The sequence below is a fragment of the Panthera leo genome, chromosome E2 (assembly GCF_018350215.1).
Source record: "Panthera leo isolate Ple1 chromosome E2, P.leo_Ple1_pat1.1, whole genome shotgun sequence".
Classification (NCBI taxonomy): Eukaryota; Metazoa; Chordata; class Mammalia; order Carnivora; family Felidae; genus Panthera; species Panthera leo.
Window position 1 is genome coordinate 19,858,770 of NC_056693.1, and position 16,707 is coordinate 19,875,476.

The window sequence follows — 16,707 nt, forward strand, 5'->3', positions numbered from 1 at the left end:
TTCTCAGCCAGACCCATGCTATAAGGATGGGGGTTCCGAGGCTCAGGCCCCTGGCCTGATGCATTGCAATTTGGGGGAGGCGGTAGGGAGGGACACCTTTACCGGCCTCAGATAGGAGATAGGATGCCCGGAGTCCCTCCCCTGACCTCCCAGGGGCCCTGAGCCCCAGAAGTTACCCAGAAGGGACTCCAAATCCTTCATTCACAGCCCTTGGCTGTCTGGCATTTTCAGCTCCGAGGCCCAGCCTATTAGCCGGCCAGGGAGGTCCTACCAGGGAGGGCCCCAGGGGCGGCCGCTGACTTGGGCCCTGAGTGTGGAGTGAAGAGAAGAGGCTGGACCTTGGAGGCTGACAGCCACACACTCCCTTCCCCTCACAGCCGGGGCCGTAGCCGTAGCCGGGAGTCACCTCTCCTCAGCCACCCCAGAGACCAGAGCAAGGATTGGTGGAAAGACCGGTAGGTTCAGGGGTCACACTGTGTGGCCGGGTCAGAGGTCAAAGATTTGCTGACAGCAGGCTCGGAGGTATTGATCTGGTGGGGGAGGTGACAGAACTGTGTCCCCTGCCCAGGGCTGTGGGCATGGGCTGCTGGTCAGCGAGCTGGACTCAAGAGAGCCCACCCCAGAGGGGGCTCCTTGGGATGAGGGGCTGGGGGGCTACAGAGCGCCATCTCATGGCTCTAGGTCCCTCGACGGGCGGGGGAACCAATTGTCATGCCACAGGTGATTTCAGTTATGGCCCTTGGGCTGATGGCCCAGCATGCCTGGGCCTGTGTGGCCGGGAACAGCAAGGACTAGGAGGTCATGTGCTCCAGCCCCCAAAGCCCTCTCAGATTTGAGATGACAGTCAATAAGCCCAACCTCCCCTTGGAGAGGACGGCGGGCTGAGGGCTGGGCTGACTTCCCGAAGGAGGGGGTTGTAACCAAGTGAACCGCAAGGCCTCCCACATCTTACCTGCCCTAGGGAGTGGGTTTGGGTCGCTCCAAAATGACAGCGAGCACAGCTCCTCCAGAGTCAGGCAGCACCGCCCCCCCCCCCCCCCCACTCCCGCCTCAGGCCCTATGCCCAGCTCACTTCCCCGGGATGCAGGCACAATTCCTGCTCCCTCCCACCCCAGAAAAATGTCCCAGAGGCCGCCAGATACCCCAGCTGCCCCTTACTCCTCCCACACACATCCACCCACGGGTCCAGGCTGGGACAAGGCTGGCCTGGAGAGGAGGCGCTGCGGTGACTTGGAGGGAGAAAGGCCACCTCCCCCAGCTGAACTCACCCCGAACACACTGGACCCAAATGGGTTTCCTCCATCCGTGCCCCGGGGGGGGGGGGGGGGGAGAGAGTGAGGCGGGCACACCTGTGTCCACGTGCATGTGTATCCGCACGTGCGTACATCCACGTGCTTGTTAGTCCACGCTCCTGTGTATCCATGTTATGGGTGGGGGCACGTTTACGTGCCCCAGGTACGTGTGCGAACGTGCACTTGCATCCATGTGTGAACCGTGCGACTGTGGGCACATGTGGGCATATTCTGTGTGTGTGTGAGTGTACTCACATGTGTCTGGCCCGAGCCCGAGGCTGGCCTGGCCCCCTTCCAGGTGCTGACTGGAGAGACACTCCAGCTGTCCCTTGGAATGGCTTCGTCCGGCCTTAGCCAGAAACCCTTACCCGTCCCTATGGCCCCGGCCCTGGCGGCTGTCCTACAGCTGAGGGCTCCTGATCGGCCCTGGCCAAGCTGGCCGCAGGGCCAGAGGGCAGCTCTGTCCGCTGGGAAGGCATGCGGTGGCCCCTGGCTCAGAGCATACCTAGGCTAGAGGTCACTGGCACCGAGGCTGAGGCCCGTGGCCCACTGGGGTCCGGAGCTGTCCTCGCTGCCACCAGGCCCGGCTGGGACCACCTCCGAGCAGTGACCCCTACTGGGAACATCAGGCACGACAGACTGGCTTTACAAGCCATTGTCGGGAGGAAGGGCCCCCTTCACCGCAGTGAGCAGTAGGTGGGTGTATCTGATTTTCAAACCACGTTCCAGGGAACCCCTGGGGTTCCCGCAGGTCCCTCCAAGGGTTCCCAAAAGTTGGTGCTGCCTCATCTTCCTCCCCAAAAGAGCATTGTTTTTCAGTATTGGGCTTGTGAAGACATTTCTCCAAAAATATATTTCAATCCCTAGGCCAGATGTTGACCCTTCAGCTCTAAGAGTCTGTTTATGAGGGTACCGGAGTCAGATCTTCTTTTAGAACAATTCATTGAGTTTCAACCCATCATCTCCTGCTAGGTGTTCAATATTACTTTGGGGGGGGGGGCTGGTTCTGGTTTCAATACCTCTTGGAAACCAAAAGAGGCTCTACACAGGGACGGCATCCACCTCAGAGCTGAGCAGCCTTGGGGTGCCCTGAGGCCTGGCCCTTTGGTGGGGGCTGCTGCCCCCTTCTACTCACAGCCTCCAGTAAGAGGGCATGTGTATGAGGGGCTCCCAGGGGCCTTGCCCTGGAGAGACCCTGATACCAGCGCTTCTCCCCCTGAGAGTCCACCGACCCCACCCCCAGAGCACGCAGGACAGCTGTGGCCTGTCCCTCCCCGCCGTGAGGTTTCCCGCCTCCCCCCACGTGCCCCCGGTGGCTCCATGCAACCTGTCGGGCACATCACAACGCCCACAGTCCACACCAGGCAGGGGGGCCTGAAGCCCTTGAATGGGGTTTGCGGTTCACAGGAGCATAAAGCAGAAACAGATGTGCCGTGGTCAGTGGCTCTGCCACTGCGGCCCCCAGTCTGGCCCACCACTTCCAGCTTAGATTGGTCCTTGGAAGCCCCTCATGGGGGCCACCTCCCTAAAATTCCCTCCAGGGCTGATGGCAGGACATGCCAGCATGACAAAGCCTGGGGACCTCGGGGCTCTGCTGGAGGTGGATGGGGGCTAAGACCCAAGGATGTCCGGTGGCGGCCAGGAGGGATGGGGGTAGGCTTGTCCCACTCATCTCATCCATTCATTCCTTCCTTCATTCACTCCCTCAATAAGTATTTATTGCCGTGTGCTGCCACTGTGTTAGGCGGGCTGGATCCAGTGAAAAAAACAGATCACCGAGCTTACGGTTTAGTGCAGGTAGTGGGGGAGGCGGCAATAAAAGGAAAGAAGCTAAACATACAGACTTTCCGATGGTGGTCAGGGAGAGAAGCAAGACACTGTGGGGACAAAGTACAGAGGGGGTTGGGGATGTGCTCTGCAAAGGCACGAACAGAGAAAACTTCCCGAGAAGGTGATGTGTGAGCACATCTGAGAGAGGTGAGGAAATGAGCCCTAAGGATATTTGGGAAGAGCATTCCAAGCGGAGAGAACAATAAGGACAGGGGCCCTGAGGCAGGAGTGTGCCTGCTTCAGGAGCAGTGGGTCTGGAGCCAAGCAGGGGACAAGAACAGTTTATGAGGTAAGCCGGATTAGGGGACCGCATATAAGGCTATTGCCATGGGAAGGTCTTTGGATTTATTCCGAAGGGTGCAGAGACGCTACAGGGTGTTGAGCAGTGGAGAGACTCAGGACAGGAACTCTGCGCCCTTCCCTCTGACTGACCTACCCCCTCCTTTTGTTCTCAGCCAAGAAGAGTGTCCAGGAGCCTGGGAACTGAGACAGACCAGCCCTGCCCTGCCCTGCTCTGGGGAGCCCTCGACCAATGGGGAAAGGCCCTCTTGGGGTTTTACCTGCTTCCCAGCCCACGGGGATATGAGGGCCAGGTCCTCTCAGGTCCCCCATGAGGGCCCTCCTATTCTTCAGTGGCCGTCATGAGCTCTGAATAGAACAGGCCCATCAGCCACATTCCAGCAGGAAGGCTCCACCACCCTGCAGAAGGGATAGCCCCTGAGACCTCTCCCCATTGAGTGTCCTTGGGGAGAAGAAGGCAATGTGGTCTGAAGCTCTTTCTGGTCTGTTTCCTCCCACCCTCCAATCTTGATCCTTGCACCCTCCCTACACAAGGCCTCAGTGTTTCGCTGATAACAGGTTTGGCTTTTTCCTGCCTCAGGGCCTTTGCACATGCTGTTCCAGCTGCCTGTCCTGAATGTTCGCATGACTGATTCTCCTCTTTACCTGTTCATAAACCCCCCCAAAGTAGCCCTCCCAGTTACTTCATGGTTTATTTCCCACGTGACAGCATCTCCATCACACATTCTCTGGTTAATTTATTTGGCAACTTTAATATTCTACAGCTCGCAAGCTCCATAGGGCAGAGTCCAGTTGTCCTGTTTGTGGCTGGATCCCCAGTGCCGGGCACACAGTAGGTCCTTGTTGAACGTTGCATGAATGCATGGGCAAGGGCATCGGTGAGTGCATGGCAGGGGGTGGGGGCTGGGTCTGAAGGAGGCTGAATGGGGCCTTGGGAATCCAGTTGCCGAGCTGGGCCTGGGTGGGGACAGAGGTGGGCAGGTGCCAGTGGGACTCTACCCTCCTCCTTCCCCAGGCAGGCAGGCAGGCCCAGGGTGCAGGTCAAAGGGCTCCCCTGGAGGTGCCCGCAGAAAGCAGCAGGGCCAGGCGGGGGCTGGGTGGCCAGGAGCTGTTTCCCACCCCCTCAGCTGTGTCCTCAGCCAGGGTCTGTGTGGGCGGGAGGTAGGACGGGCTGCCTCCGTGGAAAATGTCTCCTTCTGGATGGGGCACCGCCTCCCCACCGGCTCAGTGCTGCTGGTGGAGGCTCAGACAGACCAGGGAGTGCCCCTGCCGGTGGGAGTGGGCACACCTGGGAAGACAAGGGGCTCAGGCCACTCACCAGGAGCCTTCTTCTGTCCCATGGGCTCCTGGTGACACCTAGTGGCCAGTATTCCTGATGCACTGTGTCCCCAATCCCCAAACTCCTTCCCTGGACCTGTCCCAAATAGCAAGGGCACCGCTGGCCTTGGTCTCCACCTACTCACATTCTCACGGACCCGTCCCCCCAGCGGGCTCTCTGGGGCTCCCACCCACACAGTCACTCTCACACCCTCTCTCAAGGCTCATCCCTCCCACACATGGTGACAACGCTACGAGGGGCCCAAGGGGGTGTCCTTGAGACCCTCTGGGCAGAGGGCCTTCTCCAGTGCCCGCCAAGACCAGCTCCTGCCAGCCAGCCCCACCCCATCCCCAGGTGCGTCATGACCAGCTGGTCCACCCTGGGGAGGGAGGCATGGAGGGCAGGGCTCAATGACACCTTGGATTCTCTGCCCATCTCCTCCCACTGGGCCTCACAAACCTGGACCAGAAGCACAAGACCAAGGTCGAGGACCAGCAAGGACCCAGGAGGTTGGCACCCAGGAGGTTGGCACCCTAGCTAGAAGCCTAGGAAGAGCCAGCTCATAGGCAAGGCCCACATGAATGAGGCGGGGGGGCGGGGGGAGACTCTTGAGGACAGTGGGCAGGGGAAAGGGGTGTGGGAGCCAGGCCAGGCCTAGGAATGGGTACATCCACATCAGCCAAAAGCAACCTCAGCTGAGCCAGGGCCAAGCTGCCTGCGTCACCAAGAGGAGCCTGAGGAACTGGGGGAAAGGCCTGGTAGGCAGCCCAACCAACTGAGGCATGGGGCACTCATGACCCAGAGCACAGGGCATTGCCTGGGGCCTGGGACCCCAGAGCCCCTGGGCTTGAAAAGACCAACTTCAGGTATGCCCTCCGCCTTCTCCAATAGCAACCAGGACAGGAGGACAAGGGTCACTTTACCCATTTCGCAGCTGGGGGCACTGAGACCTGGCAAACGCTAACAGAGACAGGAGCTCACTTCCCAGTCTTCTGGGGATCAGGGTCTCTCCCTCCCTCCTCCCAGGACCCAGACGTCCCTCACCACTGTGCACACAACCCTGACAGCTTGGACGGGGCCTTGTCCACATGTACACCCCTCCCTGATCCGCCCCCCCCCCCCCCAACCTGGCCTCCAGTCCCTGCACGGCACTGAGGAAGTGTGCCAACAGCCAGGACACACACAGGACAGGATGGAGTCCCCACCCAGGGCTGAGGAGTGGTGTGAACCTGGGTCAGGGGCATGCAGAGTTGTGGGGGGGAGGGACAAATGAGGCAAAGTCCAGCCCAGGTCCCTGTGACCACTGCCCATGCCCACGCTCTGTGCCCCAAGAATACCTCCGGAACTGGGAGTTCAGGCTCCACAAAGGGTAGGTGCCAGAGGCTGGACTGGAGGCCAGACTCTTAAAGGCTCCTCCCTGGTAGGAATCAGGGTGCCCCTCTGCCTCCCTAGTGCTTTCCCTCAGCCCCAGCTCCACTTGGATTGGAGCAGGTCTTTCCCTGGCACTTTTGGCCAGAGAAATTCCAATGTCCACCTACTGCCCCTCCCCCCATTTCTCCAGGAGAAGGGGCAGAAGCTCTGGGCAGGGGGACGAGATTCCAGGTCGCTCCCAAGCTGCTCCGCTTCAATGGTGTAACCCAGGAGAGGTTACCCCTTAGCATGACCCCCTTCAGATTTGTGGGGGGGGGGGGGGTACAGTAGTCCTCCGTGAATGAAAATAGAATTGAACTGAACCACAGATTCAGTCGTGCCACCTTCTTGGAGCCAGACTCTGATGAAGGTGGTGGAGAGGGGGCGGGGGACGGAGGAGAAACGTGGCCTGGCCGGATACTCCCATGGGCACTGGGACACCTGGAAGGAAATGCTGGCCCAGCCCGTGCAGGGGAGGGGACAGCTCAGGAAGGGCTCCCCAGGAAGGACACCTCCTTCTGGAAGAGAAAGCTCCTCCAGACTTGAATGGAGCTCCAGGGTAACCCAGAGCGAAAGAGTGAGGAAAAGATGAGAAGGGGGAGTCTGGAATTAAGGAGCAGCAGCAGGGGTGAGGCGGGCGAGGCTGGAGCCTGGAGACAATGGGGGCTGTGGTGGGGATGGGCCAGATGGCCCTGCAGGGGCCAGTGAGGGGGCGGTGACAGGGCCCCAGGGAGAATTCAGAACAGTAGGTATTAAGAGTGTGCTAGGAAGGGGCTTCTGGGCATGGCTGCCCGCCCAGCCTTGGATTCGAGAACCAGGTAGGTGAGAAGCTCTCAGCAGTGGCTTGCTGCTCCCATAGCATTTCAGAAACGGAGGGGAAATCGCTGGGTGCTGCGGTAATGGGGTGCTGTAGGCATCGGCGGTGGGGACCTGGGATGTGAGCAGCGTTCTGCCCCGCGGCAAGATGACCCGCATCCCACACAGCGTGCAAATATTCCACTGGACACTCAGATGGGTCAGGGGTTCCTAACGGGGGGTGATTTTGCCACTTGGGGGAACTTTGGCAACGTGTGGGGACGTTTCTGATGGTCACAACCTGGGTGGGGGTGCTACCAGCATGTAGGCCAGGGACGCTGCCGAACATCTTATGGTGCAGCAGCCTGTCCCTAGCGTCGTGGCTGAGGAATCCTGCTGTAGGTGAAAACTCTGTTAGTATTGATCGGAGTCTGGAAGCTACTTCCACTTTCCAACACAGAAGTTCTTAGGGATGCAACACGCATGAAAACCTAGCAGAGATGGAATCTTGTTTCATTTGGAAATTTACCAAGCGTTGCTCCCCGGTTTGTAAAATCACGTCCCTGAGATGCAGTGGCCTCCGCGGGCATCCGAGCCTGGGAGGCTGTGCCAATCCCTGTCTGTGTCTGCAGCAGCTCTAGCTGCGAAGCTCCTGCATCACCAGCAGCGTCTGAGTCCTCTGGAGATCATACCCAAGCATTTTTCATAATCGAATACACATTATTCATTACTTTCCTTTTATTTCTCCCTGGTTTCGAAGTTAGGACACGGTATCGATTTTTTAACGTATGAAGGTAAGTTATATCGGCTGTGAATTTTATTTTCGCAAGAAGACATTATAAGATTGGGGCCATGGGTCTGATTGGATTGACCAGATTTAGGTGCTCACGGGAGGTGGGGCATAGGGAGGAGTTGAGGTGAGACCCCCAGGTTCTTGCCTCAGCGGAGGAGGGAGGGTGTCCTCTGGATAAGGGAAGGGAAGGAGGCCCAGGTGTGAAGGAAGATCCACTTGGAAGCTGCCCGTGGGACCCTCAGCCCTGCCCCATCTCCCCCAGACAACAGCCCGTTCCTTTCCCACAGCCTGGCCCAGGCTTAGCTACGCTAACTGTGCCCCCACCCAAGGGCAGGCTGGAGCCAACTGAGGCCCTGAGAATCCTTACTTTACACTCCTCTCTTCTGTAAGATGAGCCCCAAGAAAACACACCATCTTCATCTTGGGAAAGAGTTCCAACAGATGCAAGGGCCCTTGGCAATGGTGCTGGGTAGACTGGAGGCTCCCAGCACCCGCCGCCCCCCCCATTCCCCCCCCCCCCCCCCCGTGACTCACGTCAGCTGTCAGCTCGGGAGCAGCAGGGCAGCAGAGACAGATCTCAGCCCAGCCCACCCAGAGTGGCTGGTGCCTTGTGCCCAGAGGCGGTCTCAGGAGGGCGCCCAGGTGCTGAGGGTGGGCGGACCCCTCTGACATTGAGATTGCTTCTCTTCAGACCCTCTGGGGGGCACCCGGGACCCTGCAGGCCCTATCAGACAGGATCCCTGGAGAAGTGGGACCCCATTTCTCCAGAGCAGCTCACATCCACAACCCCAGGCAGTCAGATCCCCCTGTTCTCCCCACCGGCCCTGGCATCAGTCAGCGCAGGGGGCACCCCCACAGGAGGGGGATCTAGGTGTGTGTGTTTCCGGCGGAGGGGGCAGCCAAAGAGCCATCCTGTCCAGGGCGTCATGTTCAGATCTGTGTGGTCCCCCAGCGATGTTCCACACGTGGTCCCCAAGCCACCCACAGGACTAAAGACAGCCCACACCCATGGAATGACCTCCTGCCATGTCCCAGGAGCTGATGCATTCTCAAATGCAAGCAGTACCAGGCGATGTGCAGTCACACTTTTACATCAAAAGTGTGAGTTTGTTCGAAGGGCACGCCTAGATTGCCCCAATTTTTTGCAACTGGTATTGACATTTCTTGGTGTTTTGAGACACCGGGGCCTCGAGGGGCCTTCCTGGGCACCCGCTCCACTCCAGTGGCACCCACTCCACCGCCCGCGCCTTTCCCAGGCGCACTGCCTCCCTGCCTACCGGGCAGGTGGGGCGCCTGGGCCCGCGGGGCCTGCAGAGCCCCTGCCCACCGGGCCATGGTCGGCCTGTCAGGGCGGCTCCACTGTGAGAGAGAGCTGTGAGAAAGGCTGGGGCCCATCAGATAAGGCTCTGGGCCCTCCCCACGACACCGCCACCACAGGCGGCTCTCCTGCCTTCCAGTCCCTCCCCAGGCCCGCCCCGGGCAGGTGTGCTGCGCGGAATGAATTTCACTACAAGATCTCTCTGGTTTCACTATGAGTTTCCTGACCCAGGCCAGCACCCACAGGCCCGGGGGCCTCCCCTGTCTCTCTCAGGCCAGGAGGCAAGCTTCCCCACTCAGGCAGCAGCAGGAGGGAGCCTGGGCAGCCCTTGGGAAGGACTCTCTACCTCCCAGATGACTCCAGTGGTCCCAGGAGGTTGGTCCTGGTCCGAGGAAGCCTGTCCTGCCCTCTCCAACCCCGTAGGACGCCGTCCAGCCGAGGCCTAGATCGCTTGACATCAGAAAGAGGCAGGCCACCGGGGTTCAAACCAGGGATAGGGAAGCTGCCCTCTGGTGGCATCTTTTGGAATAGCAGGTGTCCTTGAGTGAAGGCCGGGGCCAGAGGGGTGCCCAGCCTCCTGGCTGGCCAGCAAGATAGGTCTGGGACCGTCAGGAGGGAGAGGAGAGCCCAGTTCCAGAGAAGAGGCCCAAACCCCAACTTTTCATGTTTCCAAACGTTCCTGGTTCCCACAGCGCCCCCACCACCACCAACAGGAGGTACACAAGGCCATGCTTATAAAGGGGCCAGGGAAGGACACAGGGTGATTCAGGAAGGCACAAAAGTCCCAGACTCCCCCAAAAGTCACCCCTCGCCTCCATTTCTCTCTTCTGACCAGTGGGCCCAGGAACCCCAGGGTCTGGACAAGCTGCCCCCCAAGACAGCTGTGGGCACTGAGGGCTCATGAGCCACTCCCCACCCTCAACCTCACGGATGTTAAATGACTCATGACTCATTAGTTAAATGGTCTCCCTGCCGAGATATCACTGGGAAGGGTTGGCCCTCACCCACCCACCCCCACCCTCCTACCCCCCACCGTGGCTGCACTGAGCCAGGACAGTTGAGGATGGGGAAGGGGATTAGATTTGCACTCTAGAGCAATCCTGGGGTAGCAAAGAAGCTGTCGTCAGCCCTAAGGAAAGGGTGGGTGGTGGAAAGCATCAGGTGCCTGGGGTGTGTGGTATGGAGTGGTGAAGACACCCCCCCCCCTTTGTGGGGACAGTCTGAGCTCTGGAAGTGGAGACAGGAGGGAGTGGGTAAGGACCCTACAAGGCAACACACGCCCACCAAGCAAATCCTGTCCCACCCAGGGACCTGCCCAGGACATGTTTAATGTCCTATTCTTGTTAAAGTGAATGGAACCTACATACAGAAAAAAAAAATCACAGAAATCGTAAGTATTCCGCTTGACAAGTTTCCGCTAACTGAACATACTTCTATGATCAGCATCCAAAACCGGGAGAACATGACCAGCACCCCAGGGTCCCCCTCCTACCCCCCTCCAGTCCTTACCTCCAAGGGTAACCTCTATCTTAACTTTTAGCAGCATACGTTAATTTTGCCTGTTTTAGAACTTCAGGTAAATGGAATCACCCCAGAACATAATACCACATCCAGCTTCTTTTGCTCAGTGTTATGTTGATGAGATTTCTGTACGTTGGGGCATGGTAGCAATTCGTTTATTTGTTCATTTGTTCAGTGCCCGCTTCCTTTGTTCATTGCCTCCAGGATCTGAATATACTCTGATGTATTCATTCTGCAGACAATGGTTACATGGGTTTCCAGTTTGGGGCTACCATGGAGACCACAATATTGTAGATGTCTTTTAGTGTATTTATACATCATTTCTGTTGGGTATATACCCGGGAGTGCATCTCAGCCCGGGGCCCCCCAGAAACAGAGTCTGAGGCCAAAGCTTAGGTGGTACTTCTTTTTTTTAAACATCTTTTTTTTTTTAATTTTTTAATGTTTATTTATTTTTGAGAGAGAGAGACAGAGCATGAGCAGGGGTGGGGGGGGGGGGGTGGGGAGGGCACAGAGAGGGGGGAGACACAGAATCCGAAGCAGGCTTCAGGCTCTGAGCTGTCAGCACCGAGCCCGACGCGGGGCTCGAACTCACGAACTGTGAGATCATGACCTGAGCTGAAGTTGGACGTTCAACCGACCGAGCCACCCAGGCGTCCCAGGTGGTACTCCTTAACTAGGGGGTGCAGTCGCAAGGAGTCAAGGGAGGGGGGGGAAAGGAGAGAGGAAGGCAAGAGGGCCAACATGAGGATGAGTTTCCGGGTTGGCCACCACTCGGCACCAGAAGCATCTGATTGCTGGGCCCATGGGACCCTCTCACAAGAGGCTTTAGGATATGATTTGTCCATCTGGGATGAGGGATGGGAAGAATTTGTCCACTGGCTCCCATCTGTCATTATCAAAGAGGAAGCCCAACACTTTGGTTACAAGTCTGTGGGTGCCAGGTTGGTCCTTCATTACCTCACACTTCAGGGGTAGCAGAGAAGCCCCGGGGGGTAATGGGAAGAGCCAGAAGGTTGCACTTGAAGTGGGAAAAAAAAGTAAGCAAGGTGAGGCTAGAGGATCTGAGGTGGTTCCCAACAGGCATCTGATACAAAATGAAGATGCTGGGCCATGGGCACTTGGAGATACAGCAGGGGTGGGGGGGGACGGTCAGATGGAAGGTACCAGTGCACATTCCCTCCAGCCCTGCACAGGAGCCCCCCGACGTTGCTCCCACCCTCGCCAACACTGGTGTTCAATTTCAAACGCTCCGGTGAATGTGCCGTGGTACCTCGTTCCGGTTTTAGGTGGCATTTCCCTGATGACTAATAAGGTTGCACACCTGTTCAGGAGTTTACCAACCAATCGGATATCCTCTTGTGAAGCTCCTATTCAAAGTCTTCCTACTGATTTGTAGTAGCTTTCATATTTCTTTCAGATAAAACCTCTTTATCAGATGTGTGTATTGAAATGACTCCTCTCACATGTGGCTTACGTATCCCTTCTCTTAATCATGCCTTTTTGAGAGAGACAGTGCATTTGCACTTGTGTAAGTGGGGATAGTAGGGGGCAGGGGCAGATAGAGAGAGACAGAATCTTTTTTTTTTTAATGTTTATTTTTGAAAGAGAGAGAAAGAGAGAGAGACAGAGCGTGAGCAGGGGAGGGGCAGAGAGAGGGGGAGACACAGAATCCGAAGCAGGCTCCAGGCTCCGAGCTGTCAGCCCAGAGCCTGACACGGGGCTCGAACTCACGGGCCACGAGATCATGACCTGAGCTGAAGTCGGATGCTCAACCCACAGAGCCACCCAGGAGCCCCGAGAGAGATAGAATCTTAAGCAGGCTCTGTGCCCAGCACAGAGCCCGCTGGATCTCACAACCCTGAGATCATGACCTGAGCCGAAATCGAGAGTCAGACACTTAACTGACCTAGGCACCCCCCTTAATCATGCCTTTTGATTAACAGAAGTTTCTAATTCTAATGGAGTCCAATTTGTCACTTTTTTTTGTTTGTTTTTTGTTTTTTGTTTTTTGTGGTTTTTTTTGTTTTTTTTTTTTTTTTACCAATAGTGCTTTCTGTGTCCTGTTTAGGAAAGTGAATCTATTCTCTCCCGAGTCTTCTTCTAGGTGCTTTGTTGTTTTATCTCTCACACATACATTTCACATGCACATCCATGGACTTGGTTTTAGGATATGGTATAACGTGGCGATGAAGAGTATTTTTTTCACTATGGATACTCAACTGACCCAGCACCATTTATTGAAAAGTCTGTGCTTTCTCCACTGCTCTGTGATGTCAACTTCGTGGTGATACACCAGGGGCCCATAGATGGATGGGTTTATCTCAGCAGTTCCTGTTTTGTTCCACTGGTTGATTTGTTTATCCTTGTTTCCAGCTGTAGCAAATCCTTCCACATTGTTCTTCTTCATATATATTTTATTTTATCTTATATTTTAGTTTATCTTATTATAAATGTTTATTCAGTTTGGAGAGAGAGAGAATGAGTGGGGGAGAGGCAGAAAGAGGGGAACAGAGGATCCTAAGCAGGCTCTGAGCTGACAGCAACGAGCCTGATGCGGGGCTCGAACTCACAAACTGTGAGATCATGACCCAAGCTGAAGTCGGACACTCAATTGACTGAGCCACCCAGGCGCCCCTCCTTAGTATATATTTTAGAATCAGCCTGTCAAATTTCACCTCCACCCACCCCCTCAAAAAATCCAAGCAAACAAAAACAAAACAAAAAAACAAACCATTGGGATTAATGTGTTTTGGATCTTTATATCAACTCTATAGATCAACATGAAGAAAACCAACATCTTAAATTCTAATCCATGAACAGAGTATACTCCTCAATTAATTTATCTCTTTTACAATTTCTCTCAGTAATGTTTTATAGTTTTCTGGATGGAAATTGTACACATAACGCACTAGATTTCGGTACTTGGTCTTTACGCTATTATGAGTTTATTTTCTAATTGTTGTTGGTACATAGAAATATAATTAGTTTTTATATATTGGACTAGTATCCAGCAACTTTACTAAATTAACTAACTTTACATTTATATATATATGTACATATATATGTATATATATATATACATATATATGTATATATGTACATATATATGTATATATATATACATGTATATATATATATATATTACCCTATGTATCATATATTTTATGTATTCCTTTCCTATCTTCATACATTTTTATTTCTTTCTGGATTAGCTTCTTTCACTTAGTAACATGCATTTATGTTTTTTTCTGTTTTTTCATAGTTTCATAGCTCATTTCTTTTTAGCTCTGAGTATTATTTTACTGGGTGGATGTTCCACAATTTATTGATCCATTCATCTACTGAAGGACATCCTGGTTACTTCCAAGTTTTGCCACTTAGGAAAAAAGCTGTTATAAACATCTATGCACAGGTTTTTGTGGGGATATAAGTTTGTAATTCCTTTGGGTAAATACCAAGGCGTATGATTGCTGGATTCTATGCTAATAATATGTTTTATAAGAAACCGCCAAGGCACCTGGGTGTTTCGGTCAGTTGAGGGTCCAACTTCGGCTCAGGTCATGATCTCGCGGTCTGTGAGTTCGATCCCCACGTCGGGCTCTGTGCTGACAGCTCAGAGCCTGGAGACTGCTTCAGATTCTGTGTCTCCCCCTCTCTCTGACCCTCCCCTGCTCACACTCTGTCTCTCTCACACTCAAAAATGAATAAGTGTTAATTTAAAAAATCTTTTTTTTGAAAAACTGCCAGACTGTCTTCCAAAGTGGCTACATCATTTTCCATCCTCACAAGCAGTGAATAAGTAAGTGTTCCTGTTGTTCCACATCCTCACAAGCATTTGGCGTTATCATTGTTCTAAATTGTGGTTAACTAAAAGGTGAGCCTTTTTACTTCTTTTTCTTGCCTTATTGCACTGGCTAGGACCTCTAGTGCAGTGTTCTACAGAACTGATGAGTGCTAACATTCTTCCACATTTCCAGTCTCAGTGGAAAAGCATTCAACATTTAACCATTTAATGTGATGTTAGCTGTCAGGTTGGGGGTTTTGTTTGTTTGTTTGTTCCTTTGAGGGCTTTGGGTTTGGGGTAGAAACATTTACCAGATGAAGTACCTTCTCTTCTCTTCTGTTTATAATCTGCTAAGAGTTTTTTGTTTGTTTAAATCATGGACGATTGTTTTCCGAATCTATTGAGAGGATCTCATGGTTTTCTTTCTTTTTCTCTGTTAATGTGGGAAAGTACTCACTGACCAATCTTGCCAACTTTTTATTTGCGCTGGGGCTTGCGATTCTGGTTCGATTCCACTAAAATGTCCTCTTGAACTGTGGGTCTGGACAGTAACATGCAAATTCCATCCTACCAGTACCCTAAAGTCACCCCTTCTCTTCAAATACATGCATTGCACGTTTCAGGAGCCTGCTCCGGGCTCCCGGGTGAGGCTCAGGCCAATCCCTAAGTGCACTAGCCCTGGCTGGACCCTCTCTCAGCAGGCCCTAGTGTTGCAGAGGCAACTGGGTGGGGAGGGTCAGACCAGCAGGTCGACACCCTGGCTTCCCATCCTACTCCACTACATCCAGGAGTCCTCTGAACGCCTGTCCCGCCCCCTGCGCGAGGCTCCTTTAAGAAAGCCGGCTGCTGAACGCGTCTCTGGGGCGGGAGGCAGAGGGCGCCAAGAATGCGGGACTCCGACGACAGGAGCGCGAAGGCTGAAGCTTCGCCGGTGGCCTCCCCCTCCGCGTCCCCCCAGCACTCCACCCAGGGTCCTCCCGCTCCCTACTCCCAGATCCCCGCCCCCCCTCCCCCCCACTTCGAAGGTCCCTCCTCGGCTGCCAAACTCCCTGCACCGCCACGCTCGCACCTAGCTGCTCCGCCCGCAGCCCAGACCCCGGCCCCAGCCCCCGCCCCACCGCCGGGCCGCCGGGCGGCCGTCGGACTCGGGCGGGGCCCCCGCAAGCAGCGGGCGGGGGGAAGGACGGGGCGCCCGGCGCGACCTCATCCACATGCAGAGGACGGCGCGGCGCGGCGGCCGCCAGGAAAGGACAAAAGCTGTTCCGCCGCCGGCCGCGCAGTGCCAGGCTCGCCCCGCCCGCCGCCCCGGTGGCCCCCGACGCTGCCCCCCTTCCGTCTGCCCCGCGGTCCGGGGCTGCACAGCCCTGACGGCTTCCGGGAGGAGGCAGCCTCTTTGGGACCCTGCACGCCCGACCTCCTCCACGTCCTCAGGAGCCACAGCCCCCTTCTCCGTGTCTCCTGGCCAGTTGAGGTGGCCCCATCTCCTTGAGCGGGCCTGGACTGCGGGGGCCCTTCCTTCGCCAAAGCCCTGAGTTCTAGTCCCCCTAGCCTCCACTCTCACCTGTGACCAGCAATCTGCAGATGGAACTTGCCAGACACAGCCCAGAGCCCAGCCGGGCGGGGCGGGGGCGGGGAGGTGGGGAGGTTAGGGCAGAACCTCTTCCGGGATTCTCTCAAGGCTCTGGACGAGGGTTGGAGGCCAGACTTTTGATGGTGGGTGCTTAGGGTCTCCTGACCCTCCGAGGGCTTCCTGGACGCAGCCCCATCCCCCCTAGAGCTGTATCTCATACCCCACCATCACCACCCGGAGGCCAAGGAAGCATCAGAAAGGCTTTGCGTCTGGGCCCTGCCACTTGCTCTGTGATGCTTCTTACGCATCTCTGGGCCTCAACTTCCACCTGTAGAATGGACCCAACCTCCACCCTTCTCACTGGAGGCGGGCACTCGGGGTCTGTGCCAGGATTCAAGGAGTATGGAAGCGCTGGCACACAGAGGGTCCCAGTAAACACACAGCTATTATTTTTGCCAGCTTCCTCAGTCTCGTTGAGGGCAGGGACAGTCTTGCCTTTGAGCTCTGCTCCCCCACTCTCACCCCACGACTGGATGTAACTCCGACAGTGGGAGGGCCTCTTCCTTCGTTCAACTGGAAAGTTCTTCCCAGGTCTGCTCCAAGTCCTCTCCTTCCTTCCCAGGCAGGGGGGTGGGGGCAGTTCCCTTTAAGGAAGGTGGGGGAGGGGGCTGCCGACCGGTCCTCCTTCCGCCCCTCCCTGGCCCCCGCAGCCGGGGGCCCAGGGCCCGGGCCCTGCGCCAGCGCATGCGCCCGCCTGTGGGCGCTGTCCGGGC